The 25,361-nt window shown below is 45.3% G+C and overlaps 1 protein-coding gene across 4 annotated transcripts in view; it reads right to left on the bottom strand.

Moving 5' to 3' along the window:
- Positions 1-25,361, bottom strand: part of SCNN1D (sodium channel epithelial 1 subunit delta) — a 75,834-nt gene that overhangs the window by 26,665 nt on the left and 23,808 nt on the right. The window contains exons 1-2 of one of the 4 annotated variants that reach the window (XM_061600891.1): positions 17,741-17,796; positions 11,651-11,912 (exon numbers count right to left, since the gene is read on the bottom strand). The exons of 2 other annotated variants lie outside the window; for them this stretch is intronic. The gene's annotated coding sequence lies outside the window, so the exon portion shown is untranslated. Of the gene's footprint in view, positions 1-11,650; positions 11,913-17,740; positions 17,815-25,361 lie in introns of those variants that run through there. One more of the 4 variants, XM_061600892.1, reaches the window with a different exon arrangement.

The raw sequence follows: 25,361 nt of genomic DNA, 5'->3' as shown, positions 1-25,361 counted from the left end.
TGCGGGCTTCCCATTTGGGGCACCTGGTTGGCCACTGTGAGAACAGGATGCTGGACTAGATGGGCCACTGGCCTGACCCAGCAGGCTCTTCTTATGTTCTTATGTTCTTATGTTCTTCCTCCTTAATCTCAGTTTTTGCCGTTGTAGGACTTCTCTTGTTTGGCCTTCCTCTTTTTCTACTCCCTTCTGTTTTTCCCGGCATTATTGTCTTTTCCAGTGAATCATGTCTTCTCATTATGTGTCCAAAGTAGGATAACCTCAGTTTCATCATTTTAGCTTCTAGTGATAGTCTGGTTTAATTTGTTCTAACACCCAATTATTTGTCTTTTTTGCAGTCCATGGTATGCGCAAAGCTCTCCTCCAACACCACATTTCAAATGAGTTGATTTTCCTCTTATCCGCTTTTTTCACCCTCCAACTTTCACATCCATACACAGAGATCGGGAATACCATGGTCTGAATGATCCTGACTTTAGTGTTCAGTGAGACATCTTTGTATTTGAGGACCTTTTCCAGGTCTCTCATAGGTGCCCTCCCCAGTTCCTAGCCTTCTTTTGATTTCTTGACTGTTGTCTCCATTTTAGTTAATGACTGTGCCGAGGTCTTGACAATCCTTGATTAGTTCAATGTCCTCATTGTTACCTTTAAAGTTGCGTAAATCTTCTGTTGTTATTACTTTAGTCTTAGCAATGCTCAAAACTGGCCTTCTGAATCGGGCCCGGGCTGACTGCTATAAGACTGTGGCTGGCAGCCAACCTGTTGGCAACCAGGAATGAGCAGGTTTTTGTTTTGTTTAAATACAGAAAGGTTTGTTTTAATATGCCTTTTGTTTAGCACAGTGTCCGCCAATTAAAGAACATAGTAGCATATACACAAACAACGCCCGTTGCAGGAGTTTTGGCTCCGGGAAAGGACTCGTGTCCTTACAAGATGGTGCCCTCTGCTGGCTGAATCTTTACAGTGTAAAACACTCAGAAGTTTGTTATATCGTGCAGAGAAACACAGGAAGGTGCTGTAGAGCTGGACCGTTGGTCCATCTAGCTCAGTATTGTCTACACTGACTGGCAGAGGCTCTCTATGGTTTCAGGCAGGGGACATTCCCAGCCCTTCCTGAAGATGCTGAGGGTTGAACCTGGGACCTTCTGCAGATGCTCTACCACAAAGCCATGGCCCTTCCCTTAAGACACAAGAACATAGGAAGGTGCCTTATACTGAATCAGGGCATTAGTCCATCCAGATCAGTGCTGTCTGCACTGACGGGCAGCAGCTCTCCAGGATTTTAGTCAAGGGTTTCTCCTAGCTGTACCTGGAGATGCTGGGGATTGAACCTGGTACCTTCTGTATGAAAAAAGATGCTCTCCCAGTAGGTTATGCCCCTTCCCTGTAAGGGTAAGCGGCCCAGAGGCTAACTGTGTCCCGAGACACAGAAGCTGCCAGTGTTTACTAGATTTGTGCAACCCCCAGTTTGTATTTTAAAAAACAAGCAAAGATGGCTACAAATAATAAAAAACACACTTCTAGACTTCATGATTCCAAGTCTTGTTTGAAAATTACTTTCTTCCATTGGTTGGAGATTTTTAGAATCTTGAGAAGAGTATCTATTTTCATCTAAAGAAAAAAAAAGGTACTAGCCCCTATGGTTGCAGAGGTCATTTTGTGAGAAACTCAGCTTCATTCAGCTTGCCCTTATTAATTATTTTGCTCTTAGAGCTGCTAAAATGTTGCCTACACGCTCATGTCCTGTTATATGTTGAGCATAACATAAGCCATAGCACATTAAATGCTCAAGAGAGAGAGAGACAGAGAGAGAGATTATTTTCTCAATTTCATTTTTAACATTTCATTAGCTTTAATTTTCATGCCGTTGCACTTCACGAGATTTAACCAAGGTTGAAAACAACCAACATGATCCTGAGTGCTATTACTAAGGGCCAACCTATATGAGGTTGCATTCATGAAATTAGCGACTGTGACAAAGAGAGAAAGGCTTAATCAAGGTCACCACGACAGTTCAATAAAAAATGGTACACCACTCAAAATATGATTAAAAAGCCAACAGCACAATCCATTGCAATACCCAATATATTGTCCAGAAAAAGGGATCCTATTCCTATTTACAGTATAACTCAATGCAAACTTCCCAAAATAATGCAGAAACAGAAATGAGTCTGTCTTTTGATGCACTTCTCTGGATTTTGCGATACAGTCCTTCAACCAATAATGTGTACAAAAATATGGATATTAGAGGCACAGTGTGTATAACGGGTGGTATTCAATGCTTCTCCTATTCATAGCGGACTCATTGAAGGCAACCGAGATAGCTAACTTTGGTTCATTAATTTCAGTGGGTCTTCTCTGAATACAACCCAACATGTCTGCGGTCATCTCAATGAGAAATGACTCAGGTGTGGGAATCCTGTATACACTTACTTGGGAGTAAAGCCGCAGGGAAGACTGCGGGACTTACTGAGTAAACATACATAAAATTGCAAATGGGAAGCATCCTTCACATTTGGATTTCAAAAGCCAACCCTGACTAGGTTGCAAAGTAGATTAAAAATTTTAAAACTCTGCTGCGCTTCAAATGCACAGGAAATGTCGTTTCTATTCAGATGGTGATTTCATGATTTTTTCTCCAGCCTGTTCTCAAGTCGTCCTTGCGTGTTTTCAGTTCCATGAAGAGTCTTCCTGCCAAAGATATATTTCTGTGCATTCAGCAGTTACTTTGACTCCAACTGAGCCCAAACTCAAATGCAGAGAGAGAGGTGAAATAGCCAAGTGACGCAAGCTTCTGAGTTACACAGAGGCCCTCATCAGGCAAAGCCCCAACACTTTGCTATTCTCTGCAGTAATAAACGTGCACTGGTCATGCTAAGATTTTTAGTCATAACAGGATAGAGCATTGCTCAATCACCTTAGCTTTCCAAACGCCACAGAGCCAAAATCACTACAATTCAAGCCTGGAATCTGCTGTCCTACTACAGCATATGATGACATCAAAAAGGGTGCTTCTGCACATGTGCAAAGGGATGTTCTCTTCAGGTACACACACCCCTTCCAACAGTCCTTAATTACCAAATACATTTCCTATAGTTTGGTTCCTATCTTAGGCTGCACATGCACCACAAAATTAAAGCACATTTAGTGAACATTATTTCCCCCTAAGAAACCTGGGAAATGTAGCTGTGTGAGGGGGAAAAGGATTCTTTAAGGGAAAGAATGGGTTGAATTAAACTAAATCCAACTGAGAATAGATCCAATGGAAGCTGGTCCATTTGAGCTAGTGGGGCCCTGGCCTACCAATCTCAGTCTGCCTTCAGCCAGTCTGCACCTGGCTGTCTTCTTACTTATACCAACCCTGGGGTGGCCCTGGCTGTCAGCATCCTCCTTGTTAATCTCTGTGTTGTCCCTTGTAGAACTCAGCAGGGAGGAGGTTGGCGACAAGACTAGAATTAAACTGGCTCTGCCTTTCATTGGCTCTATTTCTGCTACTGTGGGGCTCCCCTTTCTTCCGCCCCGCCAGTCTCAATGGTCACCAGCCACCGCCACTGAGTAGATCCCTTGAAAATAATAAACCTCCTGTTCATTAGCTTCAGTGGTTCTACTCTGAGTAGGACTAGCACGGCGTACAACCCAGAGCACTTTAAATGCCTGGCGCATACGCAGCCACTGAATCACAGAGTCGCAAGGGACCTTATGCGCCATCTAGGCCAAGCTGTCGCTCAGAGCAAAGAATCTGGAGATAGAGCATCCCCAACAGGTGGCAGCTCAGCCTCTGCTTAAAGCAGAGTGTTACTATCTGGGAAGGACTTTGGGGCAGATGGACAGGGTCCAAAATGAATAGGAGGGCCCCCGGAACACAGCAACGCTGGAATACCACATTTTGAAGTAAACAAATTAATGTGCATTAGGGCTACCCACACCCTGCAGGTAAGACCGTTAATGCCAGTCTAAAATTGCCTAACTGCACCACTGGGGCTATCCCCTTGCATAATTGATGCCATTGTTCAAATGGATCTTGTTCTTTTCACTGCTTTATTATTATTATTATTATTATTATTATTATTATTATTATTATTATTATTATTACTATTATTATTATTTATACCCCGCCTTTTGGCCAAAGGCCCTCAAGGCGGCTTACAAAGAAAAATAAACACAAGTATAGAAATACATCAATGAAAGCAATACAATTTACAAAAATTAAACTAAATAACAAATAACATTATTAAGGGGGGAAATGCCCTTTTTGTTCTATGCAAGCCTCACAAGGGTCTGCCCTATCCTTCTGACCCTCCAGCAAGAGTTTGTTGCCACATTCCAAAGTGGGTGAAGTTGACTTGGCATTTGGACTTCTTGGTCATCACTTGCCCAGGATGCATTCCACGTTGTTGTGCTTTGATGTTCTTATTTTATAACCTTGTGGGGAGGGGTGTTAGATGTGTGTGTGTGTCTTTCCAAAGTGCTATTAGTGTGCATGCACGTGTAACAGAGTTCTTCCCATTGTAACCCCCTCTCCTAAGATTTAAATCTCTGAGTGGGTACATCTTGAATCTAGCATACCTAGATCTCAATGCACGCGCATGGATTTCAATGTGCGTGCATTTTATTATTATTTATTTATTATTTGATATATATCCTGCCCTTCCTCCCGGCAGGAGCCCAGGGCGGCAAACAAAAGCACTAAAACCTTCAAAACATCATAAAAACAAACTTTAAAACACATTAAAACAAAACAGCTTTAGAAATGTTTCTTTAAAAAAGCTTTCAAAACATCTTCTAAGATTAAAAACATTTTTAAAAGAAGGTTTAAGAACATACTGAAAAGCAGTCCCAACACAGACGCAGACTGGGATAAGGTCTCTACTTAAAAGGCTTGTTGAAAGAGGAAGGTCTTCAATAGGCGCCAAAAAGATAACAGTGATGGTGCCTGTCTAATATTTTAGTCTGTCTGCTGCTTCCCAGTTTCAGCTCCAGATTTTTTTTTGGGGGGGGGGTTGGTTAAGACTCCCTGACTGGATCCACCGCCTTGCCGTTGCCAGCACCAGTCATTCGCATGCTCAATCTGCACCTCTGGCTGACAGCTGAACGCCCCTTGCTCACACACTCGGGGCAAGCAGGCAGTGAGACATCTACCTACACTTCCATAACGCCGACTTTGAAGCAGAAAACACAAAATCTGTGGCAATTCCGATATATACATGCAACAAAACGTGGTCAATCAAATTCGTTTTCTCTCTCCAGGCAGCAGCAAGGGAAGATCAATGCGCAATGCTCGAAGGGGAGGAGGGGAGGGGGAGAGAATAAGGAATCTCAGCCTTAGGATGAGACTTGGAGCGAGGGTGTAGCCCAGCGGCAGAGCACCAGCTCTGCATGCAGCAGGCCGCTGGTTTAATCCCCAATGGCATCTCCAGGTAGGGCTGGGAGTGACCCCTGCCTGAAATCCCAGAGAGCTGCTGCCAGTCAGTGTCGGCAATACTGAGGCCGATGGACCAATGATCTGATTCAGTGTAAGGCAGCCTTTTATGCTCTGTTTATGAAACTGGGAGAACGGTGGTGCACTGCTCACCGCCGGTGAGATGGCTTACCGGACACGCTTCCCAAAGAATTTTTTGTGCAGTCTGAGTGAATCAGGGTGGAATCCTAAGTCCCCCTGTTAATGGATGGGGAAGGGGTGTTCCTATGGTGTATGCCCGCCTCTGCACTGTCCTCCTTCACCGAGAGGAGTGCTGGCAGTGATGGTGGCCCCTCCACCATCGTGGAACCCCCAAACTTGGCTGTGGCAGGTGGGAAGCCGCGACTGGCAGACTGTGGGCAGCTCTCCCAATGGTGGTAGCTAGCAGAAAGCCAATCCAAAGCCCCACAAGTCTCCAAGGGGCCCAGTCCCTTGGCTGAATGATCCTGGCACTGGTACAGCGAAAATTAAGCCCACTGCGACTTTCCATCTTGGGTGGCACCTTCCAACTTAGATCCTCTGCTCCGCACCTTCCTGGCCCCTTGCTGGGACTGCTCTGTCCTTCATGAGCCTGGAGCTGGCACAGCAAAATTAATAAAATGAAGCCCACCATCACATTCCACCCTGGTTGGCACCTTCCACCCTTTATCCTCCATTCTACAGCTTCCTGTCTCTTGCTGGGACCGCGCCGTCCCTCAGCTGTGTGAGCCTGGAGCTGGCACAGCACAATTAATAAGATTAAACGCACCGCCACCTTCCACTCTGGTTGGCACTTTCCACCATGGATCCTCTACTCTGTACCTCCCTGGCTCGTTGCCAAGACTGCTGTGCAAGTTCCTCTGCCTTACTAGTACACTTTTTAAAAAACTAGCCAGCTTTTCAATGCTATTAATCTTTTAATTGCTTATGTCTTGCTCTTCTGCTGAACGTACCCAGGTCAGCCCTACCCAACGGAACTGTAAAACCACCCAATATAATGATGAAAGTACAAGGACAAACAATTAACCTCCAATTGCTAAACACTGTAAACAAAGGGCTTGTAATGCACTTCCTAACTGGAACAAAAACTCGTGAACGATACTTAAATGGGCAGCATTTCCTCTTTGAATGAACTGTGCAGTAAGTAGGGATCGGTGAGAATTTCGATTCAGTTCGCATTTCAAGCAGAATTTATCAAATTTGCGATTTCCAAAACAATAGGAGAACCGACACACAGCCATCCTTCGAAATTCACATTTATTAGGATTTTGGGATGCAGTTCGCCAACTAAACGACATTTATAAAAATCCATATATTAGGGGAAAGGCTGCATAAAAATACATGAGTGAAAATGGCATGCAAAAGGGCATGATGCGATGAGAAACGGCTTGCAGAACTGTCTACTTTTGTCAAAACTGCCTACAAGAATGTGTTTCTTTGGAGAAATTCATGCTAAAATGGTGGAGAATTTTCATGAGGATTCCCCCCCCCCCAAAATCGCAGATTGCTGCAGAAATGTAGAGAACCGAATTTAACATTAGAAAAGGGAGAACCAAAACTGGTAGACCTTCCCATCCCTAGCAGTAAGTACTTGTGCTGGCCATTAGAAGTCCACTGATCGCCTGAAAGGTGATGACAATGGGATAGAATCGCCATCCGTCTTCAACAAGCCTGTCCATTCAATCTCCCCCCACCCCAAATATGAGGGGGAAACGACTGCCTTCACTATAGTATATGCCTTTTTATATGCATGCCTTTGCTAGACAACTGCACTGCGAAAGTCAGAGAAGTGGAAATTTCAAAGGATATGAAGATAAGAACATAAGAAGAGCCTGCTGGATCAGGCCAGTGGCCCATCTAGTCCAGCATCCTGTTCTCACAGTGGCCAACCAGGTGCCTGGGGGAAGCCCGCAAGCAGGACCCGAGTGCAAGAACACTCTCCCCTCCTGAGGCTTCCGGCAACTGGTTTTCAGAAGCATGCTGCCTCTGACTAGGGTGGCAGAGCACAGCCGTCATGGCTAGTAGCCATTGATAGCCCTGTCCTCCATGCATTTGTCTAATCTTCTTTTAAAGCCGTCCAAGCTGGTGGCCATTACTGCATCTTGTGGGAGCAAATTCCATAGTTTAACTATGCGCTGAGTAAACTTCCTTTTGTCTGTCCTGAATCTTCCAACATTCAGCTTCTTTGAATGTCCACGAGTTCTAGTATTATGAGAGAGGGAGAAGAACTTTTCTCCATCCACTGTCTCAGTGCCATGCATAATTTGATACACTTCTATCATGTCTCCTCTGACCCACCTTTTCTCTAAACTAAAAAGCCCCAAATGCTGCAACCTTTCCTCGTAAGGGAGTCGCTCCATCCCCTTGATCATTCTGGTTGCCCTCTTCTGAACCTTTTCCAACACTAGAATATCCTTTTTGAGATGAGGTGACCAGAACTGTACACAGTATTCCAAATGCGGCCGCACCATAGATTTATACAACGGCATTATGCTATCGGCTGTTTTATTTTCAATACCTTTCCTAATTATCGCTAGCATGGAATTTGCCTTTTTCACAGCTGCCGCACACTGGGTCGACATGTTCATCGTGCGGCCGTTCAGCTCACATATTGCTTCGGAGTGTGTGGATTAGGTAAATTCTCCCCCATTTCTTGCCTGGAGTATAAAATTTGCTAACTGAGCTGCTGATCTTCCAAAGCACTCATGCTATGTGGGCAGGTTCTCTCAAGCAAATGTGTCTCTTTGAAATGATGCTTTTCCGAATGGCAGCGATTGCCAGAGGGTGCATTTGAAGTCTTAGGTTTGATGTAGCCATGTCGGATGGCATTCCTTGCCATTCAGGAGGGCTGAAAGTTATCACTACAAGTTTACAGAAAAGGGAACACCGCATGAATTGGACCGTGGGATCCCAGAGCAGCACGATCCCATGTCTATCGTCTTGGAAATAAGTCCTTCGGAGCTCAAACTTACTCTCCTAATTAAGTGAATATAGGACTGCCTGATCGTTCCATGTGATCTTTGATTTATGCAAAGATACACTCACAAACAATGAGCAAAGGCTGAGTGAAGAATACCCAGAGGCAGCCAACGTGGAATTTAGTTTGCGAACATACACATGATGCCATAATTGTTTGAAATAGAAAGACGTGAGCAGTGGGACAGTAAGCATGTTTACTCGGAAGCGAGGCCCATTCACTTCAATGGAACTCACTCCCTAGGAAATGAGCTTAGCATCTCTGCTTTAATGACATCCTTCCAGATTCTCTGCAATCTTGCTCAGCAAAATGTTTCTGTGTGATCCACTACAGAGCGAGAGAGAGACTCAGCAGATGCAGTTAGTAAGGACAAAAACAGCACTGTCAGCTGCTGCAAGGAAAACTGTCGAATGACATCTTGTGAGCGAGCAGCTAGTCCTCATGAGGCAACTCACCAAGGCAAACGTGAAACATGGTGTTATATCTGATTGCTATGAATACGGAGAGTAGTTGAACAAATGAACAAATGGGAGACAGAGAAAAATAGATAATATGGGCCACAGCCAACTAAGTCCTAGACCCACTGAAATTAATGGACCCAATTAATGCATTGTCTATTAATTTCAATGGGTCTGCTCTGCATAGGACTAACATTGGAGACAACTCTATGGCTGTAATTCTGTGTATGCTTGCCAGGGAGTAAATCCAATTGAAATCAATCATCTTATTTTAAGTAGACATGTATAAGGAATGCATTTACCAGGGTAATGATTTCCTAAAGACATTTGGAATTTATTTATTTATTTATATCCCGCCCTTCCTCCCAGCAGGAGCCCAGGGCAGTAAACAAAAGCACTAAAAACACTTTAAACATCATAAAAACAGACTTTAGAATACATTAAAACAAAACATCTTTAAAAACATTTTTTTTAAAAGCTTTGAAGACATCTTAAAAAAAAGAAAAAGAAAGAAAGAAAAGGTTAAAAACACATTGTTTTTTTAAAAAAGGTTTAAAAACGCATTAAAAAGCAATTCCTTCACAGACGCAGACACATGTGTGTGTGTGTGTGTATATAATGTGTGTGTATAATATGTGTATGTGTGTGTTGTGTATATATATGTATATGTATATACATAACATATATATATAATCATAACATATATATATATTGGAAGCAGATGATGCACATCCTGCAGGACACTGTAAAAGTAAGCCCAGTAGTGGTTGGTGCCCATTGGAACTGGTGGGGCGGAATGCAGGGAGCCCAAGCAGGAGGCAGAGGCAGAGCCAAGGATTGGCTGAGCCACAGCCAATCACAGGCAGGGCCAACAAATTCTAACTTAGTCCCCATCCTCCTCCCTGCTGAGTTCTACAAGGGGCAACACTGAAACTAAAGAGGAGGAAGCTGGCAGGCAGGGCCACCCCCTGGACTGGATGTAAGTAAGCAAGCAGGCAGGTTGAGGTGGCTGAAGGCAGACAGAGATTGGTAGGGCAGTGTCCCGCTTGCCCTAATGGGCCAGCCTCCTAGACTTACAGTCTAGAATTAATTAACTAACTGCACCGCTGCTGGCAAAGCCTTCGTCACACACACAGATCTCTCGCTCGCTCGCTGGCAAACTTGTGCGTGTGCATAGAGAGGGATGGGGGAGAAATTTGGTTTGCACTTCCCAGAACAATATGTGAACCGAACTGCAGCTGTCCTTTTATATATGTACTTTCCTGAATTTTGCGCCAAACAGAGAGAGAGAGGAGGGGAGAAGGGGGGAATTGCAAGCATTAGGTGGAAGTCTGCATTAAAATGAATGTATTTGTTGAAATAGCAACAAAAAAGCATTATGTTAGGGAGAGTTGCTTTGCAAACATGTGCACATCTGACAAAACTGCATGCAAAAAGACGTGCATTATGTCAAATGTGCACGAAAATGCTGATGAATTATTCTGAAGACTTTTTTAAAAAATTGCAAAATCATTGGCATAATCTGATGATAAGCCCTTTATCTCAAAACATTCAACCTTCACAATTCAAGCAATACACGTTTCCAGAGGAGCTGTAACTCTGCAGTGGAATGGAGGTGTTGAATGCAGAACACCTCCAGCTCAAAGGCTCTCAGGGAGCAGATCTCAGGAAGAAGATCTCTGTCCGTCTGAGATCTTGGAGAGCCACTGCCAGTCAGAGTCAACAACAGTGGGCATGATAGCCCATCAGACAGACTCAGTATAAAAGATACGTACATATTCCCACCGGAAGCAGACACAGCCTTGGTATTGAAGTCCAAGTTCAGAGTGTCCGCTATTGACTCTGGGCCAGGAATGCATCTGGGAGTGCAATTCTTAGACAGTGAGTTGAGAGTTACTCCCAAGTAACACGGGCATAAGATTGCAGCCTGGGAGCTTAAAATAGGCTTAGATAACTGCTTTTAAGTTACTGTCATAGTGTCAAACCAAAATATGAGCCTCCCGCTTCCAAAACCTGGTTCAGCTATATGCTTCTGTCATGAAAATCCACTAAAGCCCCAATGTTCAAGGGCTATGCTATCCAAAGAAGAAATCTCAGTCATCCACCATGAAAAGCCAATAAACGGAAGGATGACTTTACAAAGAAAGTCTCTTTTGCTGCAATACACAGGCGCCCATCTGCAGAAGCAAGATTCTCATCGGGAATCCATATGGAAAGGGGGAAAAGCAACAGTTTCAGGCCAGATCAGAAAGAACTCCAACAGGCATCTTTCAGTTCCTATAATCCATGTCCAAGCATTTGCTCTCTCTGAGGCCTGGCCTACACATGTGGCAGAATGCTACACATAGAAGTATTCCATTTCTGAATGCTTCCCTGCATTAAAGATTGCCAGGAAATAGGACAACACCACAGGAAAAGGGTGGTTAGAAGAACCTTGATGCACTAGCTTTCTTGGTGCATGGAAGTTTCTGCTTTTTTAAATGTAACACGGAGGAAGAGTCCAAAGTGGTACAGCCACCACTTGAAGTGGTAAAGCCCCTTCTACCACCTTGTCCTCTTTCCCCCCGTTCCCCTTGCACACTGCCAATCCGTTCCAAACTGTCTTCGGCTGGACAAACCCATCTAGCAAAAACACGCAGGCAGGTAAGCGTCATCCAAATGCACGCTTCAATTACTGCATTTGCTTTAAATGTAGCAATTATGAGCTGGGCTTTAGGCACTATCCTCAGTCATGACATAGTCACACAACACACATGCCGTTAACAGTCACAAGAAGAATACCTCTGTGGCCTCGGCGCTTCTCTTGGACGGGAGTCTGGCAGAGCTGGGAGAGCGTGCCCTCCAGACACACCTGAAGCAGCCGGCAAACTGTCAGAGCAGGATCCCAAACGTTTCTTTTATAGCCACCTGATAAGGACGGCTTGGGAGCTGTCCATCCCTCCTTACGCAGATCGAGGCGTTGAGTCACAGCCGAAAGGGGCCGGATCTTCTACAGAAACAGAGTTGGCTGGCAGCGTTTCCTTGCCTTCTCCTGGGAAGGAGGCTAGACGAGCCAGACAGAGAAAACTGGATTTTTCACTTAACTTGGAATGCCATGGGTTTCGTTGGGAATTGGACAGGATCTCATCGCAACAGACAGAGGAAACAAGGATATCGTTCAGGCTCTTTGGGAGGGCATGCTCCCTGGTTCTAAATTTGAAGGCATCCTGGGGGGGTCAGGAAGTGCCCTTGTCTTCCCCATCTTGAAGAACGCCAGAAGAGCCTGGCTGATGGATCAGGCCAATCAGAGCTTGGAAAAGTTACTTTTTTGAACTACAACTCCCATCAGCCCAATCCAGTGGCCATGCTGGCTGGGGCTGATGGGAGTCATAGTTTAAAAAAAGTAACTTTTCCAAGCTCTGCCAATGGCCCATCTAATCCAGCATCCTAGTCTCACAGTGGCCAACTGGATGTGCCAAGGGAAAGCCTGCGAGCGGGACCTGAGGGCACTCTCCCTTCCGGCAACATCGAACACCTTGTATTCAGAAGCGTACTGCCTCCGACCTTGCAAGCAGATCATAGCCATCATGGCTAGTTACGACTGATCGCCTTGTCCTCCATGGATTTGTCTAGTCCTCTTTTCAAGCCCTCCCAGTTGACAGCCATTGCTGCCTCTCGTGGGAGGGAATTCTGTAGCTTAACTCTGCGCTGCGTGAAGATGTCCTTTCGTCGGCCTGTCCTGAACCTTCCAATGTTCAGCTCCACGGAATGTCCTCAAGTTCTAGTGTTATGAGAGAGGGAGAAAAAGGTTTCTCCGTCCACTTTCTCCATGCCGGGCATACTTTTCCATACTTCTATCATGTTGCCTCTCCTTTTCTCTAAACTAAAAAAGCCCCAAATGTGGCAACCTTTCCTCCTAGAGTGACTAAATCATTTCTTCTGCTCTCCTCGAAAATTCCCAGGGATCCCAATGGACTGGGAGGTTCACCTACTGTGTTCTCATCAACAGGAACATAGGAAGCTAGCTTCTACATAGTCAGACCATTGGCCCATCTAGCTCAGTATTGTATACACTGACTGGCAGCTCTCTCCAAAGATTCAGGCAAGGAATCTTTCCCGGCCCTACCAGGAGATGCCATTGGGGACTGGACCTGGGACCTTCTGCATGCAAAGCAGATGCTCTGGCACTGAGCTATGGCCCTTCCCCACGCAGGAAACTGCCTCTTACTATATCAGACCATTGGCCCATTCAGCTCAATATTGTCTGCTCTGACTGGCAGCAGCTCTCCAGGGTCTCAGGCAGGATTCTCTCTCAATCTTACCTGGAGATGATGGGGATGGAACCTGGGACCTTCTGCATGCAAAGCAAATGCTCTACCACTGAGCTATGGCTCTTGTTCCGTCCAAGGCTGGCCCACCTATTTTGGCCCAGGGGACAGTTCTCACATCAGCCAATCTTAGAAGAAATGCCTGGAAACGAACTCCAGGGCAGTCTAGCCCAGTGCCCAGCCCACAGTCACAACCAATCGCCCGTATTGAAAGATGAAAACTTCTAGATCAATTCTTTACTGCCCCTTATGATGAAGCAGGCTGAATTCTGTAATTTAATCTCATTTCATCTTTTTTATGTCATCCGCCCTGGCACCTCTGTGTGAAGGGCAGGCAACAGGTCTGTCAAATATGAAATGAAAATGCAACTCGCTGCTCCGATAACTATTTCTGATCAAATGTACACTGCCCACTGCAAACGGGGAAGAACCGTCGTTCGGTGGTAGAGCACACGCTCTACGTGCAAAAGGTCCCAGGTCAAGACCCTGGCATCTCCAAACAAGGGTGGGAAGACTCTTTATGAAAACCCAGAAAGCGTAGTGTAGATTAGAAGTGGGGAACCTGTGGCTCTCCAGACGTTATTGGACTCCAAGTTCCATTAGCCCCAACCAGCATGAGCCAAGATCAGGGATGATGGGAGCTGTAGTCCAGCAACATCTGGAGAGCCCAGAGTTCCCCTATCATAGATAATAGAGTATAGGCCAATAGCCTGACTTGGTCTAAGGCAGTGTTCTTCAACCTTGGGTCCCTAGACAGTTTTGGACTCCAACTCTCACAGTCCCCAACCAGCTTGATGAGGAATTATGGAAGTTGTCGTTAGGGATGGATGAGAATTTCAATTCAGTTTGCATTCCAAGCAGAATTTATCAAATTGCACTTTCCGAAACAATATGAGAAGCGAAACCCAGCCATCCTTCAAAAGTCACATTTATTAGGATACTGGGATGCAGTTCGCCAACTAAACAACATTTACAAAAATGCATGCATTAGGGGAAAGTGTGCATAAAAATGAAGACATGAGTGACAATAACATGCAAAAAGGCATGAAACGATGAGAAATGGCTTGCAAAAATGTAAGCCTTTGTCAAAACAGCCTACAAAAATGTGTTTATTTGGAGAAATTCGCACTAAAATGGTGAATTTTCATGAGGATTTTTTTAGAAAAAATCCGCAGATCACTGCAGAAATGTACAGAAGTCAATTTAACAATCGAAAAATGAGACACTGAGAGAACCAAAACGGACAGATCTTTCCATCCCTAGTTGTAGTTCAGCAACATCTAGGGGCCCAAGGTTGAAGAACACTGGTCTAAGGCAGCTTCTGATGTTGGAGAGTGACCATAGCTCAGTGGTAGAGCCTCTGCTTTGCATGAAGAAGGTCCCCAGGTTTAATCCCCAATGGCATCTCCAAGCAGAGCTGGGAAAGACTCCCTGTCTGGAACCTTGGAGAGCCACTGCCAGTCCGTGTAGACAATGCTAAACTAGAGGCACCAATGGTCTTACTTTGTATACAGCAGCTTTCAGTGTCCTTACGTCTTCAGGGAAGGTCCACCTCAGTGGCAGAGCACCTACTTTGCATGCAGAAGGTCCCCAGTTCAACCCCCAGCATCTCCAGTTAAAACAGCCCGATAGTGACGGGACAGATGGTTCTCTACTTGAGACCCTCGAGAGCTGTTGCCTGTCAGAGGCAACACTATTGGGATGGCTGCGGAAACTGTCTTAGTGGGGACAGGGTATGTTCCTTTTCCTGGTGGAACCAATGAGTGTGGAATCTTCCACTGCTCCGTCAAAATTCCTCCCCGTCTCCAAATTTTGTCCTGGGTGTACACAGGTTGCGGCAACTCTCAGTTTCACTTTGCACTAATGAGATGGAACTGAAGATTTTCAGGATCTGAATGAGGAGTGCTTTGGAGAAGCAGTTGTATCCAGCTAAGGATTACTCAGAGCAAACTCACTTAAATTAATGAGCCTACTTTAGTCATGTCCAATGGGCCTGCTCTGAATGGGACTTACATTGAATACAACCCAAGGTTTCCAGACATGCACCCAAAGGAGTTAGGAACTGCCGGCCCGGAGACCTGATTAGGCTCAGCACAGGTCCCCATTTGGCCTGTGAGGACATTTTCCCCAAACCACATCCACCTGCCTCACACAGCTGATGTTGTATCTGTAACAGGTAAGGAAGTGGCTCCAACTGAATCATAGGGAGCTGAAAACAAGCTCCTGATTGTTCCTTTGTAAGCAGGGCTTGCTGTTTAGCACTGACAGTAAGCCCTGCTGGGGTTGGCTGCATTAGGGAGTTCCCCATTGGGAGCTCCCTGGTGCAGCCAAGAAGGCACAGAGCTTTGCATGTGCCGACAATCTGCTGATCAGTGCACTCGCAAAGCCCTACAAAGTGAGCTGATCATGGGCATTTGCAAAGCACTGCACCTTTGCCTGCAGTGATACACTTTCAAACTGCACGTGGGCAGAGGAAAACAGGTCACAGGTCCTCTAGCAAGCAAGACGGTGCTGTGCTTCTAACTCTATGGCTCTGCCAGCCACCTTTGCCCTCTTCTTCCACTTCTAGTTCATTTTGCGGGAGAAGACTGGTGCAACAGCAAAGAAGAAGTAACCGAGGCTGTACGCAAGATCTGGGGCCTGGATTGTGGGGTTTTAGCAGCCAGCGGATTACCAGTGTGTGTTTGATTGGGTGACAACATTTTGGAACCCTGATGTCCTCGGAGCTGAGCAAGGCTTTCTGACTAAAGGTAATTAACATGTGGATTATGTCATGCACCACCCTGTTTCCTCTGAAGAGAGTCACTAGCAAAGTGGTTTCATAGGTAACGTTCCACATAGCGCCACATGGCTTGACCCAATCGACCCGAGGAGCTGCATTCTGAACCAACTGTTTCCTAGATTTCAAAGGCAGCCCCATTTGCCCTGACGCCTCCTGTCCTTAGCCCAGGTGTGGGAAACCTTTGACCCTCCAAATGTTGCTGAAGTACAACTCTCATCATCTCTGACCATTGGCCATATTTGCCGGGGCTGATGAGAGTTGTAGTTCAGCAACATCTAGAGGGCCAAAGGTTCCCCACTCCTGCCTTAGAACATCTGGGGAAACGTTATTGATTTGTTTATTACATGTATATCCCACTTTTCCTTCAAAGAGCTCAAGGTGGAGTACCTGGCTCTACCCCTCCCCACTTTATCCTCACAACGACCCTGTGAGGTAGGCTAGGCTGAGAGCCTGTAATGGGCCCAAAGCCACCCAGTGGGCTTCATGGCTGAGTGGGGATTTCAGCCCTGTTCTCCCAGGTCCTAGTCTGACACTCTAACCACTCTGCCACGACTTGTGACACCACAGCCTACGTATGTGAAGTGGCAACCATCTGTTGCTTCAGATGTCTTGTAAAGACGTACCTTCTCCTAGGCTTTTCCTGACCCATAAGATCCGGCCCTGTTTTTATTTGTTTGAATCCCCTGAATTCCTGCTTTTATGCGCATTCATAGTTTAGAGAAAAGAGCCAGAGGTGACAAGACGGAAGCTTATAAAATTATGCATTGCACGGAGAACGTGGATAGGAAAATGTTTTCCTCCCTCTCTCATAACGCTAGAACTCTTGGACATCCAATGAAGCTGAATGTTGGAAGATTCAGGACAGACAAAAGCAAGGACTTCTTGACACAGTGCGTAGTTAAACTATGGAACTTGCTCTCACAGAAGGTGGCGATGGCCACCAACTTGGATGGCTTTAACAGAGGATTGGATAACTCCATGGAGGAGAAGGCTATCAGTGGCTACTAGCCAGGATGGTTATGCTTTGCCTCCACGGTCAGAGGCAGGATGCTTCCGAATACCAGTTGCTAGAAACCGCAGGAGGGTGGAGTCCTCTTTGAGCCCAGGTCCTGCTTGCAGGCTTCCCTTTAGGGCACCTGGTTGGCCATTGTGAGAACTGGATGCTGGACTAGATGGGCCACTGGCCTGATCCAGCAGGCTTTTCTTATACTGGCTTTATGTTGTATTTTTGTTTTATTGATATTATTGGATTTTTGTGTGGTGCAGTGGTTAAGGTGTCGGACTACGACCTGGGAGACCAGGGTTCGAATCCCCACACGGCCATGAACCTCACTGGGTGACCTTGGGCCAGTCACTGCCTCTCAGCCTCAAAGGGAGGCAATGGGAAACCCCCTCTGAATACCGCTTACCATGAAAACCCTATTCATAGGGTCGCCATAAGTCGTGAGCGACTTGAAGGCAGTCCATTTCCATTTTTTCTCAATATTGTACATGGTGTAATGATTTTTTTTTTAAAATAAATTAAGCAGTCTAGAAATGCTTTTAAATAAAAGAAATAATGAACGGCACTCACAGCTGGGGCATTGGAAATAGAAGAAACTGTGATGTTTCCTAAGGCTGGAAGACAATTCCTCCTATGCCTCCTATGCACATGACTGATGCCTCAGACCCTGACCTCATGCGTCCAGCCCAATGCTTCCTTGTCAGAGATGTCCTAAGGTTTGGGTTTTCCCCATGACACAGGTGAGGGCCTTATTATGGCCCTGAATTCCACATGCTCACCTCATGGGCAAAGCGCCGCCCTCTCCATCGCGCCACAGGACAGATCTGGCTCGCAGGTCCTGTCTCACTTGCTCATTCTGCGTGAGATGCTTTCAGGGGTTGTTGTTCAGATAGAGTGCCAGACAGATCAATGCAATCCACACAGAAGCCAGTAGCAAGTTTACTCCTGTAAGCACGTTGCATAATTTCACCCTTTATGTAAGAATTATTGCTCTTCGCCCTTTGAGCAATATTTATTTCTCCTTTTGTGTAACTATTATTGTTATTGCTATCCCTTGAGCAATACTGAGACTAGTTAAGCTCTTCCCCCCTCCCCTTTAAAAAATAAATTCAACCCTTACATAAATAGGCCTTCAAATGACTTGGTTATAACTGAGGCTTCTGCGACTGTATCATGCAACTGCAGAAATAGTGGCTGGGTCAAGGAACTGCACTCCACTAATACTACTAATTGTACGCAATGCTAGGCCTACTCAGAGTAGATCCATTGCATTGGATGGGCGTGACTAACTTTGGCTCATTAATTTCAGTGGGGTTACTCTGAGTAGGGATGGGCGAGAAATTCAATTCAGTTCGCATTTCAAGCCAAATCTACCAGATCCACGCTTTCTGCAACAATATGAGAAGCCAAGCACAGCCATCCTTGGATTCACACTTATCCAACTTTTGTGATGCAGTTTGCCAGCCAATGTTTACAAAAATGCATAGGTTAGGGGAAAGTGTGCATAGTGAAACTCACATACAAAAATTCATTTTATGGTGAGAAATTGCTTGCAAAAATGTTCACTTTGGCTTGCAAAAATGTTCACATTAGACAAAACTGCGTACAAAAATGTGTTTAGGAGAAATTTGCACCACAATGCTGGAGAATTTTCATACAGATGTTTTTTAAATGCAAATTGCTGCAGAAATGTGGAGAACTGAATTTAAGGTTGGAATCTTAAGAGAGAATTGAAACTGACAGATTTCCCCATCCCTCTGATAAACATTAGCTGGATAATAATATACCCCAGAAGAATCAAACCTTACATGGAGACAGCAATACGGAAATGTTGATCCATGTGCTCTTATTTTGCCCTTTGTACAGAGACTTGCATAAAGAGTTAATCACCCCTTTAATGTTTTGTCAACCAGGGTGTACAGCTGATTCTTATGTAACTTTCCTCCTGACAGATCATAATTAACTGGTGACAGCAAAATGTCTAGCAACTGCCATTAAAATTGAGCCCGCAATGATGCTGAGTTTTTTAGATTTAATTTGGCCATTTTATCTGCTCAGTTGTGTGGGTATAAGTTCGTAATGGCAAATGGCGGGCCCTTTTCCATTGTCATTTTATCTGTTGAGTTGTGTCCAGTGCTAGCCCTACTCAGAGTAGATCCATTGAAGCTAATGAACACGACTACCTTAGGGGTGTTACTTTCAGCGGGTTTACTCTGAGTAGGACTTAGTTGGCTACAACCCTACGGGCTTAACCTCACCATAATTTAAAGCACTATTTATACCACTTTTAACAGTCATGGAGAATCCTGGGAACTGCACTTTTCTAAGGGTGCTGGGAATTGTAGCTGTGTGAGAGCAATGCCTTTAGCAAATGACAGTTCCCAGAATTCCCCATGTCTGTTAATAATAATAAATAATAATAATAATAATATTTAATTTGTTTGTCGCCTATCTGGCAAATAGCCACTCTAGGCGACGTACATTAAAATGAGATAAAATACAACAATATCAAATGCAGACATATTAATAACAGTAGAGAAAAGTACTGGACAGTCATCAATACATATAAAAACAATTATATTAGCAGCATATGATAGATGGTAAAATCATGAAGATTTACCCTTCCCAAGGACCTCAAAGGCCTGTTGGAAAAGCCACGTCTTCAGGGCCTTGCGGAATACCTCTAGGGAAGGGGCATGTCGAAGATCACATGGGAGGGAGTTCCAGACAGTGGGGGCCACCACAGAAAAGGCTCTCTCCCTAGTACCCACCAACCTAGCTGTTCAAAGTGGCTTTGAATGTATGGTGTGGAGGTGACTGGAGTTTGCATTTTTTTTAGACAAATCACCATGGGTAGTTGCTGATGCAAAAATCTATCTATCATTAAAAGCAATGTGAAATCTATAAATACTGTGGCTACTCTCTCCAAGTAGGTGTGGCCTAACATCAGAGCGCGGAAAAGTTACTGTTTTGAACTACAACTCCCATCAGCCTAATCCAGTGGCCATGCTGGCTGGGGCTGATGGGAGTTGTAGTTCAAAACAGTAACTTTTCCAAGCTCTCCCTAACATATTAGAAGCATCAATAAAAGTCTGGATAACAAGCAGCCAACCAATGTAGATGTCAACGAATTTCAAGGGGAAGGACATTCTGCTGCTGGGCAGCCACCACTGAGGAGGCCCTTTTGTGAGTCACAGACCTACAAACCTCACTTTGTTGTTGTTATGTGCCTTCAAGTCGATTACGACTTATGGTGACCCTATGAATCAGCGACCTCCAAGAGCATCTGTCATGAACCACCCTATTCAGATCTTGGAAGTTCAGATCTTTGGCTTCCTTGATGGAATCAATCCATCTCTCATTTGGCTTTCCTCTTTTTCTACTCCCTTCTGTTTTCTCCAGCATTATTGTCTTTTCTAGTGAAACAAACCTCACTAGGTGATGGAATAACGAGTCAGGCCTTGGGCAGATCTTAAAGCCCAGGCTAGACAAATAATGGGGAACATGCACCTTCATGAAACTGGGTAAATTATTCAGGGCTTTATAAGTAATAATCAAAACCTTGAAGCCGGCTCATTAGCAGCACACTGGCAGCCAGTACAGACTCATCAGGATCGTTGTTACATGTGCATGATTGGCTGAACCAGTCAATACACTTGTTGCAGCGTTCTGCAACCTGGATCTAGTTTGATCCTCGGATGTTGCTGGACTACAACTCCCACCATCCTTGGCCACTGGGATGATTGAGAAGAGATCCCGGCCCTCCTCTGTGCGACAACCTTTCATGTACTTGAAGAGTGCTGTCATATCTCCCCTCAGTCTCCTCTTCTCCAGGCTAAACATGCCCAGGTCTTTCAGGCTCTCTTCACAGGGCTTTCTTTCCAGTCCCCTGATCGTCCTTGTTGCCCTCCTCTGAACCTGTTCCAGTTTGTCTGCATCCTTCTTGAAGTGCTTAAGGACTTGAAGTCCTTAAAAGAAGATTAGACAAAATTAATGGAGGATAGAATGAGGGGAGAATGCTCCTGGCCTCAGGATCTGCTTGGGGGCTTCCACTGTGGGGCATCTGGCTGGCCACTGGGAGAACAGGATGCTGGACTAGATGATAGGCCTCAGGCCTGACCCTGTTCTTAAAATACAGCTGCACTAGGGATGAGTGAGAAATGCGACTCAGTTCGCATTGGAAGCCGGATCCGTCACATTCACACTTTCAGACACCATCCGAGAACTGAAACACAACCATCCTTCTAAATCCGCACTTCTCCAAAATTTGCAATGCAGCTCTCCCGCCAACCAATGCTGACAAACATGCATATATTAAAGGGAGACATGGACGAAAAGGAATATATTTGCGCAAACAGCATGCAAACACACATTACATCGTGAGAAAACTGCTTGTGGAAATGTGTCATTTGTCAAAACTACATACAGGCGGGTGTGATGCCTTGGTCATTACCTTACCCTCCCTTCTGGTCTGTGAAACCCCAGCCAAGGATCAGGCCTTTGGTAAACCAAATTAAGTATTTATTACAGATAACAAAGCTAACAAGATTAACAAGATTTCTTCTTAAGGCACATAAGCATATGGTTTTACTCAATACTAATCTGAACTCTACCTCCCTCCTTCTCCACTCTCTCCTGGCAAACAACTCTCTCAAACCCCACCAAGCAATCCACTCTTTCTCTTCTTCCCCCCCAGATTCCACAATTCACCACCTCACATTCACCCAGATTTACCTGTCATCCTTTCATTTATACTGTCAGCCATTTTAAACATTCAGCCAATCATCAAGCATTCTATTGCCCATTCACTCCCCCTCCTCTTTCACTACTTACCATGTATACTCTAAACAACCAGCACTTACCATATATACACTAATATATAGGAACATCACAGCGGGTCCCGCTTATACAGCAGGTTCTGTTCCGGACCCCCGCCGTAAAGCGGAAATCACCGTAAAGCGGAACCCCATTGAATACAATGAGGCGTGTCGCGTGAAAATGACACGAAAATGCCACAAAATGCCGCAAAGGGGAAAATCGGCTTTAAAAATGGAGAATCAAAGCCGCCGCATTAGCGGAACGCCGAGATGCAGAGCGCCGGGAAGCGGGGCCCTACTGTACAGGAATACCCCGCATTAACGTACGCAATGGGTCCAGAGTGAGTACGTAAACTGAAAATGTCCTTAAAGTGAAGCACTATCTTTTTTCACTTGTGCTGCCGCTGTGCCACCTCTCCTTCACGCAGAGCCTCAAAGCCCTGCGCTAAAGCCTCTGCTGCTGCGCCGCCGCGCCTCTCAGATGATTGTGATCGTGCCTCCCAGCTGATTCGCAGTTGCACAATCGGGTCTCTTTCCACCACCCCATGCACCGAAAGAACAGGCCACAACCAAAGGTTAAGTGTCCGTTCTTGCGAAGCGAGTGTACGTAAACAGGGGAATGGTGCTACTGTAAGTATGTCCATACTTGCGAGTGTCCTTAAAGTGAAGGCCCTTATAGCGGGGTATTCCTGTACAAAAATACTTCGTTCGAAGGAAGTACATACTGACTGCCTTCAAGTCGATTCCGACTTATGGCGTCCCTATGAATAGGGTTTTCATGGTAAGCAGTATTCAGTAAGCCTTCCTCTGAGGCTGGGAGGCAGTGACTGGCCCAAGATCACCCAGTGAGCTTCATGGCCGTGTGGGGATTCGAACCCTGGTCTCCCAGGGGAACAGAATTTAAGACTGGAAGAATGAGAAACAGAGAACCGAAACGAGTAGGTCCTTCCATCCTTAATCCGCAGGAATGTTTAGGGTGAAAAAGCTGGCCCAAAGGACTGTTGGCCTCTTGGGCAAAAATGTCTCTGCCCTATCGCATCAGGTTGGCCAGATGCAAAACACAGACAGAGTTCTTGCACCTTCGAGAGTTGTCAAACAGGGAATTTCAGCCGCTGTGGCTTACAAGGCAACTATCGACAGGCTGGAATTCCCCCTTTGACAAAACTCTTACAGGCGTAGGAGCCCTGTGCTCTTTTCTATCTTGACGCCCTACGCTCCACCCCACTAAAAACTGCAAACACAAATTAATTAACAAAATGGAATGAATGTGGTGTAGTGGTTTAGAATGTCAGACTAGGGCTTGGGAGACCAGGGTTCAAATCCCCCACACTGCCATGAAGCTCATTGGGCGACCTTGGGCCAGTCACCATCTGTCAGCCCTGCCTCGCAGGGTTGTTGTGAAGTTAAAACAGAAGGATGGGGGAGAACTTCACAATCAGTTGGCTTTCAGGCACTTAGGAAAGGGTGAGCAAGGGACCTCGACAGGTGGGCGGGGCAACTCACATGTCAGTCACCTGGCATCATAATGACATTGTGTGATTGACGGGTGTGTTGTCCCACCCATCTGTCGAGCTTGGCCCATGAGGGTGGGGACAGATGACCATCTGGTCTGCTGGGCCAAAAAGGTTCCCCTTCCGGGGTCCAATCTAACTTAATCGGATACAACTCATTCTTTGTAGCATATAATTTTAGCACCAGAAATTATGGCAAAATGAAAACAGTTTCTATCCTGAACAACTTAGAATGACTTAGCATGTGATCAATCCTTCACCCGCAATCTGTCATCTAAAACAATATTCCAGTGGGTATGTATTTATCAATACTGGTGCCGTAGGCTTAGAGGAAGGTAATGGTAAACCACCTCTGAATACCACTTACTGTGAAAACCCAATGAATATATCCAAAAAAGATTCATAGGGTCGCCATGAGTCGTCATCGACTTGAAGGCATAGAGCAACAACAACAATGTAGTTATCAGAACCTTTGGCTGATTTGCAACTGCAACCTCCTTCCTGGTTTCAATCAAGAACTTCCTTGGGGGAATTTCCAAAGAGTTCCTTCTACGAGTTGCATCCAGACTTGCTCAGTATCTTTCTTAATCACCAGATGTTTGTGCCCGCGTGAGTATTCTCTTTCAGACAACCATGAGCCATTATTGTCAAATGGCTTCTAAGAACCCAGTCAACCCCACCTAGCACAGGGCTCTCATTGCTGTCTCTGGATGGTTTTTTTTTTTTTGCAATGCTCTGTTGTAATTCCCCCTTTTCCTGTTTTTAAATTTGAGTTTCACCTGGCCATTTTCTTTAACCCCATGTACAATTCCCCCGGATCGTTGTCAACCTAGAGTTCTCATCCCCCGCTCCCCAGTGCTTGGAAAGTTCATTTAAAAAAGGAATTAGTCCCAGTTCACCCCCTCCAAAAAGGAGCTTGTTCCATTTCAGTTCAATTCACAGTTCAGTTCACAATTCATTTGTGTGGTCCTCAGCACTATTGTTTTATTCAGGCCTTCAGAATTTTCCAATCTACTCCGCTAAAGTACGAAATGGAACACCAAGGGGTGGATGTAAACTCCTGTTTTATTCAGTTTTCCCCCACAGTGATGATCTCTAAATTTAAACAGCACCAGCACTTTTCAGATAGGTATAAACGGTGAATGCAGTGGCCACAATCAGACAACATGATGAAATCCCTGTGTACAAAAATGGTAGGATTAAAAGTAAAGTGGAATTGAATTAAAAAATCGCCTGAAGTTCCACCACAAAAGGATCTTAATTTATGCTCAGTTACTCCCCCCCCCGGGGAGGGAATTATGGGAACGACTTTCAGGTATAATTCAGGGATTTCTGTGTGAATTCTGCAAATTAATTCATCCAAATTAGTTCATTCCAAACACTGCCCACCCTTCATAACAGTCTGGAACATCAGTCCAGGCGAACTCCAGAGAGGGTTTAGATTGAGCACTTTCCAATGTCAAAAGCTTTAAGGAAGCTTTGAAGATGGATATAAAGTTGTTGATGAAAATCACATTATTGATTTGCAATGGACCTTCAGTTTCTTCTTATGCCTCGCTCAAATCATCATCATCTTCATCATCATCATCATGTATGGACAAGAGCCTTCCACAGCCTGGTGCCCTTTTGAACGTTTTGGACTCCAGTTCCCATCAGCCCCAGCCAGCCTGGCCAATGGCCAGAGGTGATGGGAGGTGAAGTCCAACAACATCTGGAAGGAATCAGGCCGGGGAAGCCTGGAGCAGAACATTCTCTCTTTCCAAGGTGGCTACAAAATGATTCAGAAAGCATAATGGACTCACCATCCCATTTTAAATGCTGGGGCTCGTCCACAAAGCTGTACATTGCTTGGGAGCACTCAGGTATCTCAAGGAGAGCATCAACTGGCCCATCAGCTGAGATCGTTTGCCAGTCGATTCTCTCCTTCTGGTGGCCTGACATCTCAAGAGAGATTGGGGGGGGGCAATTAGGGAGAGGGTATGAAGGACATTCTGTGCTCCCCGCCCCTTTGTGGAGTGCTGTTGCGCTCAGGTTCTGCTTGCGGGCTACCCAGAAGCATCTGGTTAGCCACT

This window comes from Rhineura floridana, chromosome 18 (genome assembly GCF_030035675.1).
Source record: "Rhineura floridana isolate rRhiFlo1 chromosome 18, rRhiFlo1.hap2, whole genome shotgun sequence".
NCBI classification, from domain to species: Eukaryota; Metazoa; Chordata; class Lepidosauria; order Squamata; family Rhineuridae; genus Rhineura; species Rhineura floridana.
This window is presented reverse-complemented; position numbering and strand designations above follow the sequence as displayed.